Genomic DNA, 19,795 nt, shown 5'->3' on the forward strand with positions numbered 1-19,795 from the left:
AAAAAAATAGTGGAAAAGCAAGATTGAAACTAAATTTATGAAATGAACATCCTAATTAACAAGATTAAATAAAGTTGAATAAATTTTTTTAGGTTAATTTTCATAAAATAACAAACAGTCAAAATATTTACAGCTCGAGTAACAAAATGAAAAAGTCTATTATGCTGACCACTTTTTAAAAGTATTTTAGATTTGTCATTCCTTTTCATAGTCTTCTTCTCGTCTTCTGCCATTTTTTTCTTCTTTTGTCATTTTCATTTTATTTTTTAAACGGTTATTTGGTTCAAGATAGTGTACCGGATATAAAATATTTATTTCTTTTAATTTTTTTTTCTAACCGTTGGTTGTTCAGGATGTCTACCAAATCTAAACAATCGTCGAAAACATAGTCAAATCTAAGCGATCGTGTACCAAATAATCTTAAAAAAATCGTTTAGATTTGGGTAATCAAATTTAAACGATTGTGTACCAAAAAATCTTGAAAAAAATTGTTGAGATTTAGACATAGCATTGAGTTTGAAGAGGGCTTTGAAAAGAGGAGGAATCCTCCCCGTTCCACACTAGGGGAAAAACGAGACTTGTCACTCCGAAGGGAGCAGTCAAACTTAGCATTGAGTTCAAGGTATCCTTCTTAGATTCTTGAATCGTGACTACATTAGGACTACAATAGTTGATGAATTTTTTAAGTGCTTCACGTTTAGAGGAGTCGTTCTTCATAATGACTGGGAGGAGGAAAAGACAGTTGCACATCTAATTTAAGCCATAATGATTCCACAATCACCGACTATAGACACTAAATCTTTAGGCAAATCCAGGGGAATTTTAATAGGGAGAATATCTTCATCATTGAACAAGACATTCAGATCCATCCCATTAATTTTTGGGACTAATTTAGGGTCAACTTCAGTGTTGGGGACTGCCAATTTAACTGATCTCAACAGTAAGTTGATTAAGTTGGGGAACACGAGACAAGGCATCTGCTGCTTTGTTTTCTAGTCCCGGTTTATACACGACATCAAAATTGTAGCCAAGAAGCCTAGCAATCCACCTCTGATGTTGAGGTTGGATAACCCTTTGTTCCAATAAAAGTTTCAATGATCGTTGATCAGTTTTCACTACAAACCTCCTGCCCAAAAGATAAGGTCTATAGCGTTGCACAGCCAAAACTACAGCCATAAATTCCCGTTCATAAACTGGTTTAACACGACCCCTCATAGCTAATGTCAGGCTAAAATAAGCAATTGGCCGATGATTTTGAATTAAGACAGCATCTACCCCGTATCCAGAAGCATCGGTCTCTATTTCAAATGGTAAGGAAAAATCTGGCAGTGCTAAGATTGGGAGAGTCATCGTAGCCATCTTTAAATTCTCAAAAGTTTCAGCAGCTGCAACAGTCCATTCATAAGCTCCTTTCTTCAATAATTGAGTTAAAGGCGCAACCACACTTCCATAATTCATTATAAATCTTCGATAATATTCTGTCAACCCAAGAAATCCACGAACTTCACGGACATTAGTGGGCACGGCCATTCTTTGATAGATCTAATTTTCTCGGGATCAACCTCTACACCCTTGCCCGAAATTATATGGCCAAGATACTCCACTTTCATTTTGGCAAACCCACACTTGTGCATATTAGCATATAATTTATTCTGTCGCAGCACCTCTAACACCCATTCTAAATGTTGAAGATTTTCATCCAAACTTCTGCTGTAAATTAAAATATCATCAAAAAAGACTAAGACAAACCTGCGTAGGTAAGGTTTAAAGATACTATTCATCAAAGCTTGAAATGTTGATGGTGCATTGGTGAGCCTAAAAGGCATGACAAGAAACTCATAATGTCCATCGTGAGTTCTAAAAGCTGTTTTCTCCACATCCTTTTTCCACATTCTAATTTGATGATATCCCGCCTTGAGATCAAATAGCAATACTGCTAACTATTTAGGTGTATTCACACAGGCGAACTGCTGGTGTTGCTCTCGCTGGACTATTGGGAAATGTGAGAGCTCAAGGGCGGCCATTGAGTGATTTTATTAACCAAAAGATAGTAGTGGTAGGGGCTGGAAGGTATTGTCAGCTGTTAACTTTAACATTTTCTCCAAATAGCAAGTTAGGGATCATAAGCCTTGTCCTCTTTGTTGAAACAAAAGTGGTTGTTTGAAAGAGGAATTACTATTACTATTACTATTACTATTACGTGAATATAAGAGAAATGAAAACTTTATAAACTAGTTCAATCCTTTTGGTTTAACCTTCATTTGTTTCAGCATGCTGTTTTTTCTCCTCTTTCAACTTCAGTGCAGAGCTCGGTGTTCTTAACATGGCTATTCAGGTTGTTTTGAGAATGGCAGGGAACAATGATTCTACTGCAAGAAATCGGTTTTTTTTCTAATAGACAAAGATGTAAGAATCTTTTTCAAACTTTCATTTCTCAATTCCTATTATCTTATCTTTATAGTTGTCATGGTATCAAGACATTCAAGGAAGTAATACTTCTACTAAGAAACATGAGAACTAAACAGAATGTACCGAAGAAAAGAAAAATGTCCTCATTAGACTCAAGGGCAATTACTTTCACACAACTAGTGTAAAGATTCATGTATAGAGCACTCACTCAACAAGTGCCCTAACTAATCACAACAGAGGTAGTTCTGTTTACCCTCTCGCTTAGTATCGTGATACCAACTATCATTTTCGTGAAATATAAGAATCAAACTCTCCTTTTAAGCATATCAGGGTGACAACAAACTTATGAACACCATAATCCTAACTTAAGCCTTTAAATTATAACTTACAAAAGTCAGCCAATGGCCATAATAATACGAAAAAAAATTATATAGGCCTAGACTAGTCTTATGATGCCCTCCTATTATGTTTCCCCTTATAGTGGTCGTGGTATCAAGGCATTTGAAGGAGTAATACTTCTACTAAGAAACCTGAGAACCAAACACAATGTACCCAAGAAAAGGAGACATGTCTCACTTAGACTCAAGGACATTAGCTTTCACATATTTGGTGTAGGGATTCGTGTACAGCTCAATAGGCATCAAACTGATCACAACAAAGGTAGGTCATTTTATCCTCCCGCATAGCATTGTAATACTAACTATCGTTTCCGTTAACTTTCAGTATCAAACACTCGCTTTAAGCTTATTGGGGTGACAACAAACTTATGAAGACCATAATCCTAATTCAAGCCTTTAAGTTATAAATTACAAAAACCAGCTAAAGATCAATAGACACACTTAGACATCTCAACTAGGTTGACACTCTCATAGCACCCACATCATATTCACCAAAAATAAACTAGGGTCAAAAGATCAATCATCAAAAGAATCCAACTCCACGCCCGTCCCAAATCATAAGAGAACAACCTATTTATTAATAATAATAAGAGACTCATGCTTACGGTACAAGAGAATTATACAGAAAGCAAAAGAAGTAACCAAATCAAACTCAACACTGAGTTCTAGTTGGTGTTGAAATAAAAAGGTTTGTTCGTATCTTGGAATACAATTTGAGATTTCTTTCAAAAGTCGGGAATTTGCAGCACTCTCCATCATTCCTTCAAAGCTTGCTAAGAAAGTAGTATTGTCTCATATAAGGGTATACCTCAATGCCGTTTTTTGCAGATGGACCCTAATTTAGATGTGGGGTATTTTAAATGTTGAAACTTCATGGCTGACAAACCAACCATCTTTTTTTTTTTTGTTGTTGTCCCGCTGCTTTACATCATTGTAACCGATTACTGTTTCTTTTACAAGAGACAAACTTTTCTTTGATAGAGACAAGAATAAAATTGTTGTAGGATGCAAACTGGGGTGTAAAAGAGAGAACAAAATGGCCAATCAAAAAAGGCAAAACAAGCTCAAAAAACCAAGCGATGAAAATTGTGTTTGATGGTGGCAACAGAGTGCAAGAGCAGCAGTGTGTTGTGATTTATGAGGTACAATGGCTTCTAAGGATTTTCAGTGAAAGAGTGATGGCTACGAAGGATGCACGATGCCAAGGGTTTTTTCGTGGAGATGAGTGACAGTGATTAGTTTTTGAAAGAAAGCAAGGCAACATAGCTAGAGTTCCTACAAAGGAAGCTAGGATTCTAGTGGCAAGGCTTGGATTTGAAGATATTCAAGGCTACTTTATCATTAAAATATGAATGAGAAATGTTTTTCGTTTCCACGAGAAAGACTCAAATTTATACGAGAGGATTTTCAACCATTTCTGCTAGAATTAAGCAATCAATCCAAAAATCTACATGGGATGGAAAAATTAAAAAATATGGAAGGAAACAATCTTCGCAGAATTATTGATTTAGTTTCCAATTTACAGATGAATTGAATAGCTTGATTTTCTACAAAATATATTAAAAGAAAATATGTTTTAATACCAGGTGGAAGTAGAAATATTATTGAGTTGCTATACGGGCCGTATCTCTGCGGGTGCTCATTAGCTATGGGTCAGGTTAACAGCCTCAAACCTATAACAAAAATCTGGTTTTAGAGGAAACAAAGGAGTTTCGATAGAGTTTTTTCATTTAGCTATTTCAAAGCCTCGGAATGGTACTCTTTGTCTAATTTGTTACCCTCCTAGCATATTGGCATGAATAGGAAAGCTTTTCTTTCGCGCACTCCCTTTGAAGAGACTGTTTCACTTTAACATTTCTTGTATCTTCTCACTACATCAATAGAAAAGTTCTTAATCTTTGTTGAAAAAGGAAAGTAAACAGGTGGTAATGTATTAGTACCTCAAATTTCAAATTAACAAAACGAACCCTTCTTGGACTATTAGATTGTCAAACCCTTTTGTACAAAGAACTTTCTAAAGGAGAAGATGTCAAAAGATGCTTAACCAATGATTTGATTTCAAGGGACCAAAATCTTCCATCCCAAAAGAAGTGTGACTGTTAGAAGGAGATCTGAAATAACAAGGACTGAAAGTCTATTATTTTCCTCATCATTAAGCAATTTTTTGAAATAAATGAACCAAGAGCTAGTAGAAGGTCTCAATGATCTGAAACCCATCCATTTGGATTAAGTGCAATCCTAACTAGTCTTGGAAATTTACACTCCAAAGTAATATTGTGCATCTACCGGTGCTTCCAAAATAGAATTATGTTGTCATCACCTAATTTGAAGAGAGCCAATGAATCAATTTTGCGCTATTGCCTTGATATGTTAATCCAAGGACTTCTTAGCCGCACTGTTTCTTCTCCATTTGAATGTCAATTAAAAGTACTGCTACCAAGAATGCTTCTAAACATTTGACACCAAAGAAAATTTATCAAATTAACCCATATTAGAAAAGGTTTTTTATTTTATTTTATTTTATAAATAAGGTCCTCTCAATAATTGAAATATGGCACGTATAGAACAATAAAAAATCCAAACTGTTTTGAGCATATTAACGGTGCTAAACCAGCATTTAGATGAGAAGAGACATATAAAGATTAGATGCATTAGTTGTTCATTGTCCTTCAAGCACAAAGGACACACTTATGGCAACAAACTATTATTAAGAAGTTTCCTTTGCCGAAGCCCTTGCTAGCCGAGCCACTTTCAGTTTTAGCCATCTGCAACATATTTGAGCCTTTGGTGAGTTTTGCTTAGTTCTTGTTGGGTTTGGTACGCCCAAATAATTATTGTTTTGGGTCTTAAATAAGTTAAAAATTGGAATGAGTTGAATTATGTTGTTTGAAGGTTAAGGTGTGGTTTGAGGAATTGAGCTGTGCAAATTTTCATTAAAGGTTGTATTTAGATCAACTTTAAATTGTGGGGTAAGTTTGGATGAGTTGGTTGCCAAATTGAACAGTTGAAAAAATTATTAAGTTTAATTTCGTTCATGTTTAGGACTAAGTTTATTGGAAGGAGTTGACTCTCAATCGGAGATTTCCCCTATATTACCAATTTTAAAGTTGCATGTGTATGCTGTATATTCTGTATGACCATTTGAGGGTAACCCTTTCATGATTGAGATGTAGCATTATTGGTATATGATATGATTACACATTGCGATCGATCTAAAATTTAATAATAATTTTCCCTCTCGCTGACTTCATACACTTCCATGTCGGCCGTAGCTGGAAAATTGTCGAACAAGTTATATTATTATTTAAATAAAACGTTTTCCCAATGTCTTCGTGCATAGTGTCAAGGAAGGCTTATGTTGTCTCAACGTCTTCAAGTCGACATAGGCATATATGGTCATTGCTGATACCATTTTTATTGTGTCGAGGAAAGCTTCTTTTTACGACGTCTTTTATCCTGACGCCAAACTCTACGTCGGGATAACTCAAATTTCTTATAGTGAAAATATACTAAAACAATAACTAGTCAAATAAAAAAGTAACCATAACTAGTCAAATAAAAAAGTCTCACACTGATAGATATTATATCATACTATTAGTGAGTTGTTAATAGTTCTAAACATTTTTTATTTGACAATTAACTATATGTTAATTACAATAATGACTATTGGAATTGGTTGGGTTGGTGATCTGTCATTGTGTGTTAATAATCAAATAAATTTAAAACGATGGTCTTAACTTAAAAATATGATTTTGATTTTAGTTGGTGAGAAAATTGGTGTAAATTTTGGATCAATGAGAGTATTTTCTTAACTTTTTTAAGTTCAATGGTACTTTTGAAACTTTTCAATAGTTCATGGATATTATTGAAACAAAGTTTTAACGGTTTCCATCTATAACTATAGATAAAAGTATTTTTGAACTACTTTTTAATGTTCAAGGACATTTTTTAAACTTTTAATGGTTTATGGATATTTCTTACACAAACATCAAATTTGATATTATGTAATTCAAACCTATAAACAAAGACAAACTTACCACCTTTGAAATGGTTGAAACTTTCCGAAAACGTGGACAAACAAAATAGAAAAGTAAAATTTATTATAAATATTAATATAATAATATAGATGCTTATTAGTGTGTTTAGTGACCATACAGCTACATGTTTTCATATTAACCATCCAACACTCATGTCATGTGTCTATAAGAGACTCACCCTTAGTGGCCATGTAACTCACCCAATTGTGTATAAATAGTGACATTTGGTGGGTGTGTAAGTAAGTATGAACAATATTGGAGAGAAATCCAAAAGATTTCCAAGAGAGTGGGAGAAAGTGGATAAATTTGGGATTTCTAATTACTTAACTATTTTCTTGTTTTACTTAATTTTATTATTTATTTATATTATTTATTTTATTTTATTTTATTATTTTAATATTATATTTTCTCGATTTTTGTATTTTAGTTGTCTTGTTTTCACAACACGTTCAACACAAGCTCCGATCGTCTCCTCTACCAAAGGTAGGTCTTTTCTTCGATCATCCTAATGATATGTCGACTTTTCCCTACTCGTTATAATTAATAAAATAAATATTATTCTGCATATTTGATATATATTAAATTTCTATTATTTGATTCTAATAGTAAAAGTTTGATACATTGAAATGTCATTAAGAATATGATCATCAGAAAGCAATTCTCTTATATTTCAGATATGCTCATGCAGTAGCAATATCGAGAGAAATATTTTGAAGAATATTATCTTAATTTCTTCTTGTGGTTGAATGATATAACGAGTTATTGATTGAAAAATAATAAACATCAGTCGTCTAAAGAAACAACATTTTCCTGAAGTGATTGTTGTAAATTTTAAGTTGCGGTGGATGAAAATAGTTAATCTTGACCAATTGGAACAATCACATTCTCTGAAGGTAATGTTGTGAATTTGACGATTGTTATAAGAAGTAATTACTTTTAGTGGTTGGTCGATATAATCATCCAAATCTCAAAAGAACCACATGAAATGATGATCATAAAAAGAAAAACTCCACACGAAAAAAAAGCAAAATGTGGAAGCAGATTTTACATATTAAACTTATAATATATTTGGCCCATCAAGTATGACAAATTTGGATGCAATAAAGTTTTGAATCTTCTGAAAAGATTATCATATTTGATAAAATAGCAATTGCTTTATTTATGAATTAATAATTAATGTTGTTCTTTTATCTCTCATTTATATATATATTCTAAGTTTTTTTCTGATTGTAATTATTTTGTTTAATGAATAAGCATGGATAATTTTCTTATGTTGAATAACTTAAAAATGAGCAATGAAGTTATATGTCTGACAGATAGTGCAACGACACACACAATACTAACAAGTACAAAATATTTTTCCAAATCGACAATGCTGGAAGCAAACGTCAATACAATATCAAGTTTTGCAAACCTGATTTAAAGGTTTGGAAAAGCAAATATTATTTTGCCTAGAGGAACAAAATTCACAATTGATAGTTCAATGTGCTCTAGTCAATCAAAGAGAAATCTATTGAGTTTTAAAGATATATGTTGCAATGGTTATCACATTGTGACCCATAAAAAGAATGAGATAGAACATTTATATATTATATCTACTGTCTAAAATGAAAGATGTATATTAGAAAAGTTGTCTGCTTTATCTTCTAGATTATATTATACTCATACAAAAGTAATTGAAACATATGCAACAATGAACCTAAAGTTTATAAATGAAGACATTTAATTTGGCACAATCGATTGGGTCCTCCAGGATCCATAATGATGAAAATAATTATTGAAAATTCACATGGACATCCATTAAAGAACCCTCAATCTAATGAATTATCATGCTATGCTTGCTCTTAAGGGAAATTAATAATAGACCATCACCAACTAAAGTGGGAATCAATAATTAAGTTAAGAGCACAATTTTCTTATTATGCAATTAAGAATCAAACTGTAACGCCCCAGGTCCATGATTCAGACCAAGATTTGGAATTCGGATCTCCGACATTCCCCACAGCATCATCCTTACTATCCTTAAAGGCTTATTAGAGTGAAAATTTTTCTCACAAACCAACACGAGTCCTTTCAGCATGCTTTGTCCTCACTCACATGCATCCTAGGAAAATTCTTAGCAAGTCACCCAACATAGAATTACCCTAAGCTAAGCACGCTTAACTTTGAAGTTACTATGATCTAGCCATTGAAAAATAAGGTGCACCTTGTTAGTATAGGTATTAACTTTTAATTATTTTAAGTTTTTCTTAACATTACTTTCATGTCCTCAAGATCCCTTTCATTCAGATGTGATATCGGTTCATTCATGTCTCCCTCCTAATCCCGGGCATTACACAAACATTTGATCATTATTGTATGTCTATTGGGATTAGTGTTGAACATTGTATAACTCATGTTTATACACAAAATGGTTTAGCATAATTATTTATAAAACATTTGCAATTAATTGTTAGACCCTTGCTTATGAGAGCTAAACTCCCTACATCTGTATGAGGACATGCTATTTTGCATGTTGAGTCACTTGTGTGTATTAGACCAACAACTTATCACAAGTACTCGCCATTATTATTAGTATATGGCCATGAGCCAAATATTTTTCATTTGAGAATTTTTTTTTTTGATGTGCAGTATATGTTTCAATTGCTCCACCACAACGTACTAAGATGGGTCCTCAAAGGAGGCTAGGAATATATGTTGGATTTGATTCCCCATCAATTATAAATATATCTTGAACTCCTGAAGAGTGATTTGATTACTGCATGGTTTGTTAATTGTCATTTTAATGAGACAAATTTTCCAACATTAGGGGGAGGAATTAAGAAGTTGGAATAAGAAATTACATGAAATTTATCATTATTGTCTCATTTAGATCCTCATACAAATCAATGTGAACTTAAAGTTCAAAAAATAATTAATTTGTAAAATATAGCAAATCAGTTATTAGATGCATTTGTAGATGCAAAGAAAGTAACTAAATCACATATAGTAGCTGCAAATGTTCCATCAAAGATTGATAACTTTACACATGTTGTCATTAATGAATGTGGAACACGTCAAAAGTATGGTAGACCAGTTGGTTTCAAAGATAAAAATCCTCAGAAAAGGAATCGAGTCAATAACTCAATTAAAGATCTGGATGTTCGAGAAGAAATACAAAAATTAACTTTTGACAAATATATCGAAGAAGATAAAAACAACCGAGAATAATAATGAGATCTCAATAAACTATGTCATGACAGAAAAAAGATGGAATTGAACTAATGCAGTTGTTGACAACATTTTTGCATATAATGTTGCTCTTGGTAGTATATCCAAAAGCGAGGATTATGAACCAAAATCTGTTGAAGATGTTGACAAAGAAAACATTGGTTATTGTGAAAAGAAGCATTTGAGGTAGAATTAAATTCACTTTCCAAAATTGAGGTTTTTGGACTAGTGGTCCAAACACCAGAAGGTGTCAAAACTTTGAGATATAAATGGGTGTTTGTTAGAAAAAGAGATAAAAATAATGAGATCACAAGATATAAAGTAAGACTAGTTGCACAAGGTTTTTCACAAAGACCTGAAGTTGATTATGAAGAGACATATTCTTCAGTGGTGGATACAATCACATTAAGATTTTAATTAGCTTGGCTGTGTCTTAAAATTTGTAAATGCATCTTATGGATGTAGTCACATCAAATTTATATGGATCTCGTGATAATGATATTTATATAAAAACCCATAAGGATTTAAGATACTTGAAACATATAAATCAAGTTCCCGGGAACTATGTCCAATAAAATTACAGAGATCATTATATGGATTGAAACAATCAAGACGAATGTGGTACAATCGCCTGTGTGAATATTTGCTGAGAGAATGATATCAAAATAATCTAATATACCCGTGTGTTTTTATAAAGAAATCACAGTCAAGATTTGCTATTATAATTGTATATGTTAATGATTTAAATATAATTGGAACTCCTAAAAAGCTTTCAAAGGTAATAGAATATCTTAAGAAAGAATTTGAGATGAAAGATCTCAGAAAAAACAAGTTTTTTCTTGGTTTACAAATTGAGCATCTGACAAATGGGATATTTGTTCACCAATCAACTTATACAGAAAAAGTTTAAAAATATTTTATATAGACAAAGCACATCTATTGAACATTGCAATGCAAGTCCGTTCACTAGATGTGAAAAAAGATATATTTCGATCTCGAAATGATAATGAAAAACTCGTTGGTCCAAAAGTATCATATCTTAGAGCAATTGGTGCACTTATGTATCTTGCTAACAATACTAGACCCGATATTGCATTTTTCAATAAATCTATTTGCTAGATGTAGTTCATCTCCAACAAAAAGGCATTGGAATGGAATTAAACATATACTTCGTTATCTTCGAGGAACAATTGATATGAGATTCTTTTATTCAAATAAATCAAATTTTAACCTAGTTGGTTTTGCAGATTCTGGATATTTAACTGATCCACACAAAAGTAGATCTCAGACAGATTATCTATTAACATGTGGAGAAACCGCTATATCTTGGCATCAATAAAGTATACCATAAACAACCACCTCCTCAAATCATGTCGAAATTCTTGTAATTCATTAGGCTAGCCGAATGTATATGGTTAAGATCGATGAGTCAACACATTCGGAAAAGATGTTTTTGTCTTCTAGTAAGCTCCCTCCAACAACATTATAATAAGACAACACGGTCTGTATAGTTCAAATAAAAAGAGGTTATATTAAAAGTGATAGAACAAAACACATTTCACTTAAACTTTTCTATACTCATGATCTTGTAGAAAATAGAGACATCACAGTACAACAAATTTGTTCAAAGGATAACTTGGCAGACTTATTTACAAGATCACTACCTATCGCAACCTTGAAAAAATTGATGCACAACATTATAATGCAGCGACTCAAAGATCTCAAGTGATGTTACCATGAGGGGAGTAAATTTTATAAGTATATATGAAATATGTACTCTTTTTCTTTTACTAGGATTTTTTTCCATTGAGTATTTCCTAGTAAGGTTTTAACGAGGCATATTTCATATATGTAATGAGCATATAATGGGGAGTATTATAAAAATATTAATATAGCCACACGTCTTCCTATTAACCATCCAACACTCATGCTATGTGTTTATAAGAGACTCACCCTTAGTGGCCATGTAACCTATCTCATGCTTGCCAAATTGCCTATAAATAGTGACATTTGTTGGGTTTGTAAGTATGGATAATTTTGGAGAGAGATCCAAAAGAATTCCAAGAAAGTAGGAGAAAGCGGAGAAATTTGAGATTTCTAATTACTTAATTATTTTCTTGTTTTTCTTAATTTCCTTATTTACTTATTTATTTTATATGTTATACTATTTTAATATTATATTTTCTCTATTTCTATATTCTGGTTGTGTCCCCCTTTCACAAAAAGAAATTGAAGTTTGAAAATTGATGTTGGGTAAGCTAAGTAAAGTTAAAAATCTAAGGGTACACTTTAATACATGTAAAATTGAACGTGTTTTTTCTGACGTGTGACGTGTGACATGTGATGATCCTCCACTTAAAATGTGAAAAACAAAGGAATAAAAATTTGTTCTTTTTGGTTTGTAATGTCCCAAGTTTGAAAGGACATATGAATGAAGCAATATCACATTCAAATGAGAGATCCTAGGGACACGAATGTATGTTAAAACATATATATAAAAGAAACGAAAGTTAAAATATATATACTAACAAGATGCACCGTATCTTCCTTTTCGATTGGAAATCACAAAAATACCATAGTTAGGCATGCTTAGCTTATATATTAGTTTTATGTTTCGTGACATCTTGAAGAAAATGGCTTACACTGAAACCGTCAATGAGAATTATGCCTAAACATATAGTGAGACTTTCTTTCATTTCTTTGTTTCTTTCTTTCTTTATAACATAAAGTATAAGGTAAAGTTGTAGATAAGTTAGAAATTCAAAACATAAACGTAAACTTTCAATCAATACACACATTTATACCATTCCGTAATAACTAGAAGGTATACAAAAGACAACAAATTAAAGGCATGTTAATGTGTATTATTTATTAAAAATTAAAATTTTAATAGTTTTGTAATCTCACAAAGCACTCAAGAAATTTTGTTCCATTCATGTATTCGTTCATACACATTATCAAGATTGTTTCTTAAGTAAATTGCATCATCTTTTGCAATCCAAATGCAATCATTGTGAAAGCACCTAGAATTGAGCCAAGGGTGAGATTTTTCAACCCAAAAAGATTCAAACGAGACGCTGAAATTTGGCTTTTGCAGATAGCACCAAAACAACGTTGTTCCAAAAAAGTTGACCTTAAAACTCCATTGAAATTCCTCTCCTTTGCTAACCAAGTTGTGAATTCCCATATCATCATCTTTAGATTTACAATGCACCAAGAGGGTTTCACTCTCCAACCCATTTACCACATGAATACGCCACTTTGGGAGTGGTAGTGGAACCGCCGTGCACGGCTGAACCACAGCCATAGCCACCAACAGAAGTAAGAGAACCACTACCAAATGCATTTTTTCTTTGTATATTATTGTTCCCATTTTGCTTGAGTTTTCTTTTTCTTCTTTTGTTTATTTGATCTACACGGTATGCGCTCTCCTATAGTTTATATTTATAGACATTGTTGAAGTGTTGTTTAAGAATGAACATATTTATGTTTTGATTAATCTTTTTTAAAAGGAAATAGTATTCATAAATAATATATAACCTTCCATTTTTGAAGTTATTGGAATACGATAAAAGGAAAGTAATTAATTAATGGCCTAACTCTGCACCTTAGATTGTGAACGTATGGTGTCAATATATCATTTGCACGTTTGTGTATGCAAAATTAAATTTTGTTGTAGCTTATAAATATTTTAATTTATTTTGCTATTTTAAAAAATGCCCCTAATAAATATCGTTCTATTTCAGAATTATAGATGATTTATTCCCTCCCCACCTAGTGTGTATATAATTTGGTAATATTCTCTAAAAGTTTGAAACTTGCAAACTATTTTTATATGAGAATTAATTTTCAAAGTAAATATTAAGAGTTTTTGTGTTATTATAAATTTAAAAAACGAAGTTAGTAATAGAAAAAATGGTCTTTTTTAAATATAGAAAAAAAAACATTTACATCATATAATAATTTTGAAAAGAAAAAAGCCCACCAAAAAGTTCAAGTCAGGGTGAAATACCAAAAATATCCTAGCCCACATAATTTTTGTGATTCTAATTGTCCAAACTAAAGATATATTTTTCTCTATCTAAGCTATCTATGTATATTTGGTCTTAATTTCCATTATATGCTTGCAGTCAATAGATGAAATTAAAGATGATTTGGAAACAATTGAAACCACAAATTTAGAAACACCCAAAACACAGTTGTTGGTTGAGGTTTGGAATATAATCTCTTTTAAACTATCTATCTATCACTATCTATTTGTTATAGATAGTAGTCTATTTATCTTTTTTTTTTTTATTTGTGATAGATGGTGATAATCCGATCCTCTATTTCTATCTATCTAAGACATATAGAGATAGACCACTACTGCTGCCTATTTACCAGACAGAGATATTGGCATATAACTGTCTATTCGAGATAAAAGATGATAGTCCTCTATCACTTCCTTATCCCTTACTAGTATACAAGTTTTAAAAATTATTACTTTCCATTATATTCTTGTAAATAGAGCATATAATTAGAAGAAGTTGTTGAAGTTCAAGAAGATGAAGAAGTAGAAATAGAAGAAGAGAAAGAAGTTGGAATAAAAGAAGAAAAATAAGAGGAAGAAGCTTGAATGCAAGAAGATAGAACTTTATATTGTCTATCCAAGATAGACAAAATAGATAGTGATAAATTCACAAATGGTAATCCACCAACTAGGAAAATAATAATAGTTTGTAGGAAGAGATCATAGTTAAAATAAACCATAGAAATAAATAGTGGTAAAATGCAATTTGGGAGAGAGAGATAGAGTGTAAAGCTCTGATTGCGTACCACCAATGCAACGAAAACCATGTGACAGTGATGCTGAACAAAGAAAATTTTGACCATATAATATGATTTGCGAAAGGAGTATGCGTAATGATCTGGCCCGAAGAAAGAAAATTCGGTTGAGGAAAATCATTGCAGAGAAATCATTCAGATAACGGTGTAGTGCATCCCACGAGGAAGAGCACAAAGGAGGGAAAAAGCAACAGAAAGAGAAATACCTGCCTAAACTATATCGTGCAGATGTAAGTGACGAAACAAGGATGAGTGGCAAGATGAGGCCTATATTGGATGTCAAGAGTTAGTCGTTTGATACAAGAATGCGAGAAGAAGCACTTATACCTATGGAAGTTTTAGGTGCCTTGGTGACAACACTAGATGACCCTATTAGGAGAAATAAATGTTTGTGGCTTTCCAAGGATATCACCTTGGCATCTCAAGGGAATGTCCAATTGTCACTCGCATTTTAGCCTACATGTCAAGTTTGAGTTGGTTTCATGGCGCAACAAATTAGCAAGAAGATTCGTGTAAAGTAATGAAGTCACCCTTCACAACAACAAATGTATCTTTTAATAGCATCTAACCATAACATCTTTAGGATTATGTTATAAAAAATAGAAGTAAAAAAAAAAGGTGGAAGATAATAATAGTAAACACGCGAAATTTTTTTATTTTTTAGGTTTTGCGTGTTATGTTTTTCCCTCTATTTTCAAAGTGCCCCTTTTTACCAAATGCCCAAATTCCCCTCATTTCCCTCTTCTCATAGACCCCTCCTCCAATTTCCTTCTTCTTGCAAACCTCTCCCCTGACGCCGCTACCATCCAAACATCGTCATCGACTCACTGTGCTTTTCATCGAACAACTCCCTGGTTGCCGAACTAGTTGTTGAATCGCTGCACCAGATAGGTAACTTTCTTTTAAGCTTATCTTCTTCTAACTTTACCTTTTTTTCTTCCTTTTCTCTTCATTTCACTCTTTAGTAGGTTTAGTCTACTCTTTTTGGTTCTTTTGAATTGCGCCTTCAGTTTCTTTAGTCTTTTTGGTTCTTTAATCTACTCTTTTCAGTCTGAATAACTAGCTCCTGCGTGAAACACAATTTTCTTCTTCTAAGGCAGACTTTTTGCTTTTTGTTTTCCATCTCTCTCGTGCATGAAACAGCCACACCCACCCTTTGATTTTCTTCTTCTAATTAAGGCAAACACCAACCATCGGTAAGTAATGACATAAAGCAATGACAATGACCAGAACGACCTCCTTATGTGTGTGAAGGTGAACCCAACAATGTTTTTTCTTCTTTTGATGTTTTCTTAGATTTGATTCTAAGGTGGTTCTAGATGGTAATCAGTAGTACTATGAAGAACAAAATTTCTTCAATGGTGTAAAATGATTTTTTATCATTGAATTATTTGTACTGTTTGTTAGTTGGGTGTTGTGGATGTATCTACACCTATTGTGACTGAATGTTGTGTGTTTGAGCAGTTAGGTCAATGATCCAACGGTAGTTTATTACTCATTAGCTCTCGTTTATAAGTAACTGTATTTTAGGCTCTCTTTCTTTTAGGTTGATTTTACTACTTCTTTCAATAAAATGGCTATAACAGTATTTCAAAAAAGCTATCGAAAGTCTACGATAACATTTTCTTATGCTATCGTAACTAAAATTTCTTGTAGTGTACTTTCAAATTTCTCCTCTCATCTTCAACTGACTGTTCAACTTTCATAACTTTCTTTTTTCACTTTCATCTAAAAATATAACACCTCCAGACAAAACTTCTTCTTTTTTTATTTTAGCTTTCAGTCCTATTTATCTAGCCTCTCACTTCCAAGGGTCATTTCAACGCTTTACATGTGTCACCTTACTAACTGGTCGTGCCATGTATCCAACCCAAACTATGCATGTAGACTAATTGTCAACGGCGATTTGACTTTCCCTTGAGACGCACAACTTATTTCCTTGGGAAGCCAAACTCTAAAATTGCTTGACTATCCTTTTCTCTTCCTGAAAAGTCACCGTCGTTTACTTTCCCACAACAAGTTGTTAAGCCATCCTGACAAGACATGTACTTCCTTGCCTCACTTTCTCAGGTGTTGATACTTCTTCTCACAATACCATGCTAAAAACCTAGCTCTTGGCATTCAATGCATGCTTCCTTCTCTCCAGCTATTCTTATTGCGTCGATTACCTTCACGCGATAAAATCTCAACTTATGCATTTCTCTTCAACGCATGTAACTTTCTGTTTAGACTACTGAATCATCAGCATCCAAGAGTATCATGATTCGTCCTTGTTGCTCAGATCGCTAAGCATTATACGGCACTTTCAACACATAAGCTAACTTCATCACCACGTAGTCCCATACAATCACGGTGGCCTTTAACTCTTTATATGCACATAAAAGTTAGCATCATCTCAAGAAAACAACTATGATTTGAAAACCATTTAAAGTAATGAAATCATAATCATCAAATCAAACTTTAACATTATAAATTATGCTCGATAACATATAAACTTTTCATAGAAATCTCTTTTGAAACATTTCTCATTTGAATTCTTCTTTCAAATCAGTAAAGATAAATCATAATAAAGTTTATAACATAAATTCATTTGAGAGAAAACACTCACAAAACTTTGAAAGAAAAACACTCACTCTTCAACTCTCCTCTTCTCACAAAGTTTTCTCATGGAGACCAAGTGGCAGCACTTCAGCATTTCAACATAACTTCCATCATCTCCTACTTAGTTACCCAAATCCTCTATTTATACTACACTTTTAATATAGATTAGTTATCCTTAGTTCTTTATCTGATTGCCAGCTCCTACTTCAACCTTATACTTGTAAAATTTTTATTTATTTTAGTCATGCTTGAAACCTTAATCTTACCCGTTAACCCTTGTCAAATCAGATTTGACATCTTCTCGTCAAACCTTTCTTCTCACCTAATACCATTTTGCGAATAACTTCAACCACTTAACAACTTCCCAAGGTCTTATCACATTACTTCTTTCGCGAACTCTCAACTTTTTAGCTACAAAATCGACACTTAGTAAAGGATTCTTAAATAAAATTTGAAGGTAAGATACTTAAGACCATTCTAAACAAGTTTGTAGAATGAAGTTTTATTATTTGAGTTCTATATTGTGAGTTATTAGCCTCCAAAGTTGAAAGTAAGATTCTGGTGAAAAATCCAATTTTTAGGCATTGAACAAGGCGGACCGAGCACCAGGGTGGTGCTGCACACAAAGGAGGTTGGGGTGCCAAGAGGCATGTGATGTGCATGGTGAGCAACGTACAAGGCATGCCATGCGCTCGCGGCCACCAAGCATGCAACAACAAAGCACATAGTTATGCACACACGTGGTTAGGATGCGGCCCAAGGCCCTTGCAAGTGCGCGCCAAGGCTGCCGCCCATGCGTGCGCGCCAACCCAGCCCATATGCCTTTTTTAGCTTTTTTTTTTTTTTTTTGTAGTATTTTGGCAATTTTTCCTTGGAGATTGGATGTTTTCTTAATGAGAAGATATTTTTTAAGGATAAATATAGTTATTTCAGGACAAGAAGTGGTTGATGAAAGTAATGTTTTGTATATGAAAGTATGGATGTTTTCAAAATGTTGATATATTTATGGTGAAATGTTAATATATTTTAAAGATTTGAAATTGTCATCATCTATTTATTAGATTATTGGACCATATTATAAGATTAGAGGAGCAATACATAAACAAAATATAACTAAATTACAATTTTAAAAAGAAATTGTGAGACAGGCTGGACGTTTTTCAAATGTCATAAACAAGTATAATAAACAAGTATATTATGAACGATTTTTAAATGTCATAAACAAGTATATTCCGGACGTTTTTCAAATGTCATAAACAAGTATATTCTGGACGTTTTTCAAATGTCATAAACAAGTATATTCTGGACGTTTTTCAAATGTCATAAACAAGTATATTCTGGACGTTTTTCAAATGTCATAAACAAGTATATTCTGGACGTTTTTCAAATGTCATAAACAAGTACATACTTGACATTTTTCAAATGTCATAAACAAGTACATACTTGACGTTTTTCAAATGTTGTTAACATCAACATACTTGACGTTTATAAACTATCAATGTTTATTATTCTTGATGTTTATTAACTGTCATAAACTTTGACTTTCTTGACACTGATTTCAATGACGTTTTTAAAACAGTCAAGAATAATAATTCTTATTCTTGACTTCAACGACGTTTTTAAAACAGCTAAAAATAATAATTCTTGATTGTTAAAAGAAGTCAAGATAGTCTGTTTTTACAAAAAAAAAAATTGCACATATTTTGGTAAACTATGTATCTATTTTAACGTAATAGAATTGGGCATGTGGGTATTTTTTTCCGAATCTAAATAATAACCACTAGTTTCCCGAGTTCTTATTTTTATCCTTATTTTGTTCTTTAATTTGAACTTTCGATTGAAGGATTCAAACTTGGATTTGAAAGGCAGAGAAGAAAGGTGATATAAGAAGTCAGGTGTTTTACAAGTGGGCTCCGGTATCCAAGGACTATTTTTGCTGAAGATAACTCAAGTCAGTCTACTCCCTTTTATATACATATTTTTTGAACTCAAGGATTTAATTGTACAATCTACTGTTCAATTAAGATTCTCACTTTTTAATACACACTTTCGAAGTCCATTTCATGAACTATTTATGTTTTTGTTGAGATGCTAAATATAACAGTTCTCACACTGTTTCTAAGCTATGCATATTTACTACTATCTCATTTTGTCAACGCATTCATTATCTAGTGACCACAAATGTCTTTCTGGATTATTCTTTATAATTACACCTTTTTTTCTCATATATTCTAAGTCGATATACTTTAAGCATCTCCTAAAAATAATTCATGTAGAATATTTTAATACATGATAGTTGATACTTCTAGAAATTAG

At 32.5% G+C, this 19,795-nt stretch overlaps 1 long non-coding RNA gene across 1 annotated transcript; it reads left to right on the plus strand.

The window, feature by feature from the left end:
- Positions 1 to 15,557: 15,557 nt before the first annotated feature.
- Positions 15,558 to 18,512, plus strand: LOC116403287. Its single transcript, XR_004215968.1, has 2 exons — positions 15,558 to 15,769; positions 18,061 to 18,512. It is a non-coding gene; the product is annotated as an uncharacterized LOC116403287 (long non-coding RNA).
- Positions 18,513 to 19,795: the final 1,283 nt, after the last annotated feature.

The sequence above is a fragment of the Cucumis sativus genome, chromosome 4 (assembly GCF_000004075.3).
Source record: "Cucumis sativus cultivar 9930 chromosome 4, Cucumber_9930_V3, whole genome shotgun sequence".
NCBI classification, from domain to species: domain Eukaryota; kingdom Viridiplantae; phylum Streptophyta; class Magnoliopsida; order Cucurbitales; family Cucurbitaceae; genus Cucumis; species Cucumis sativus.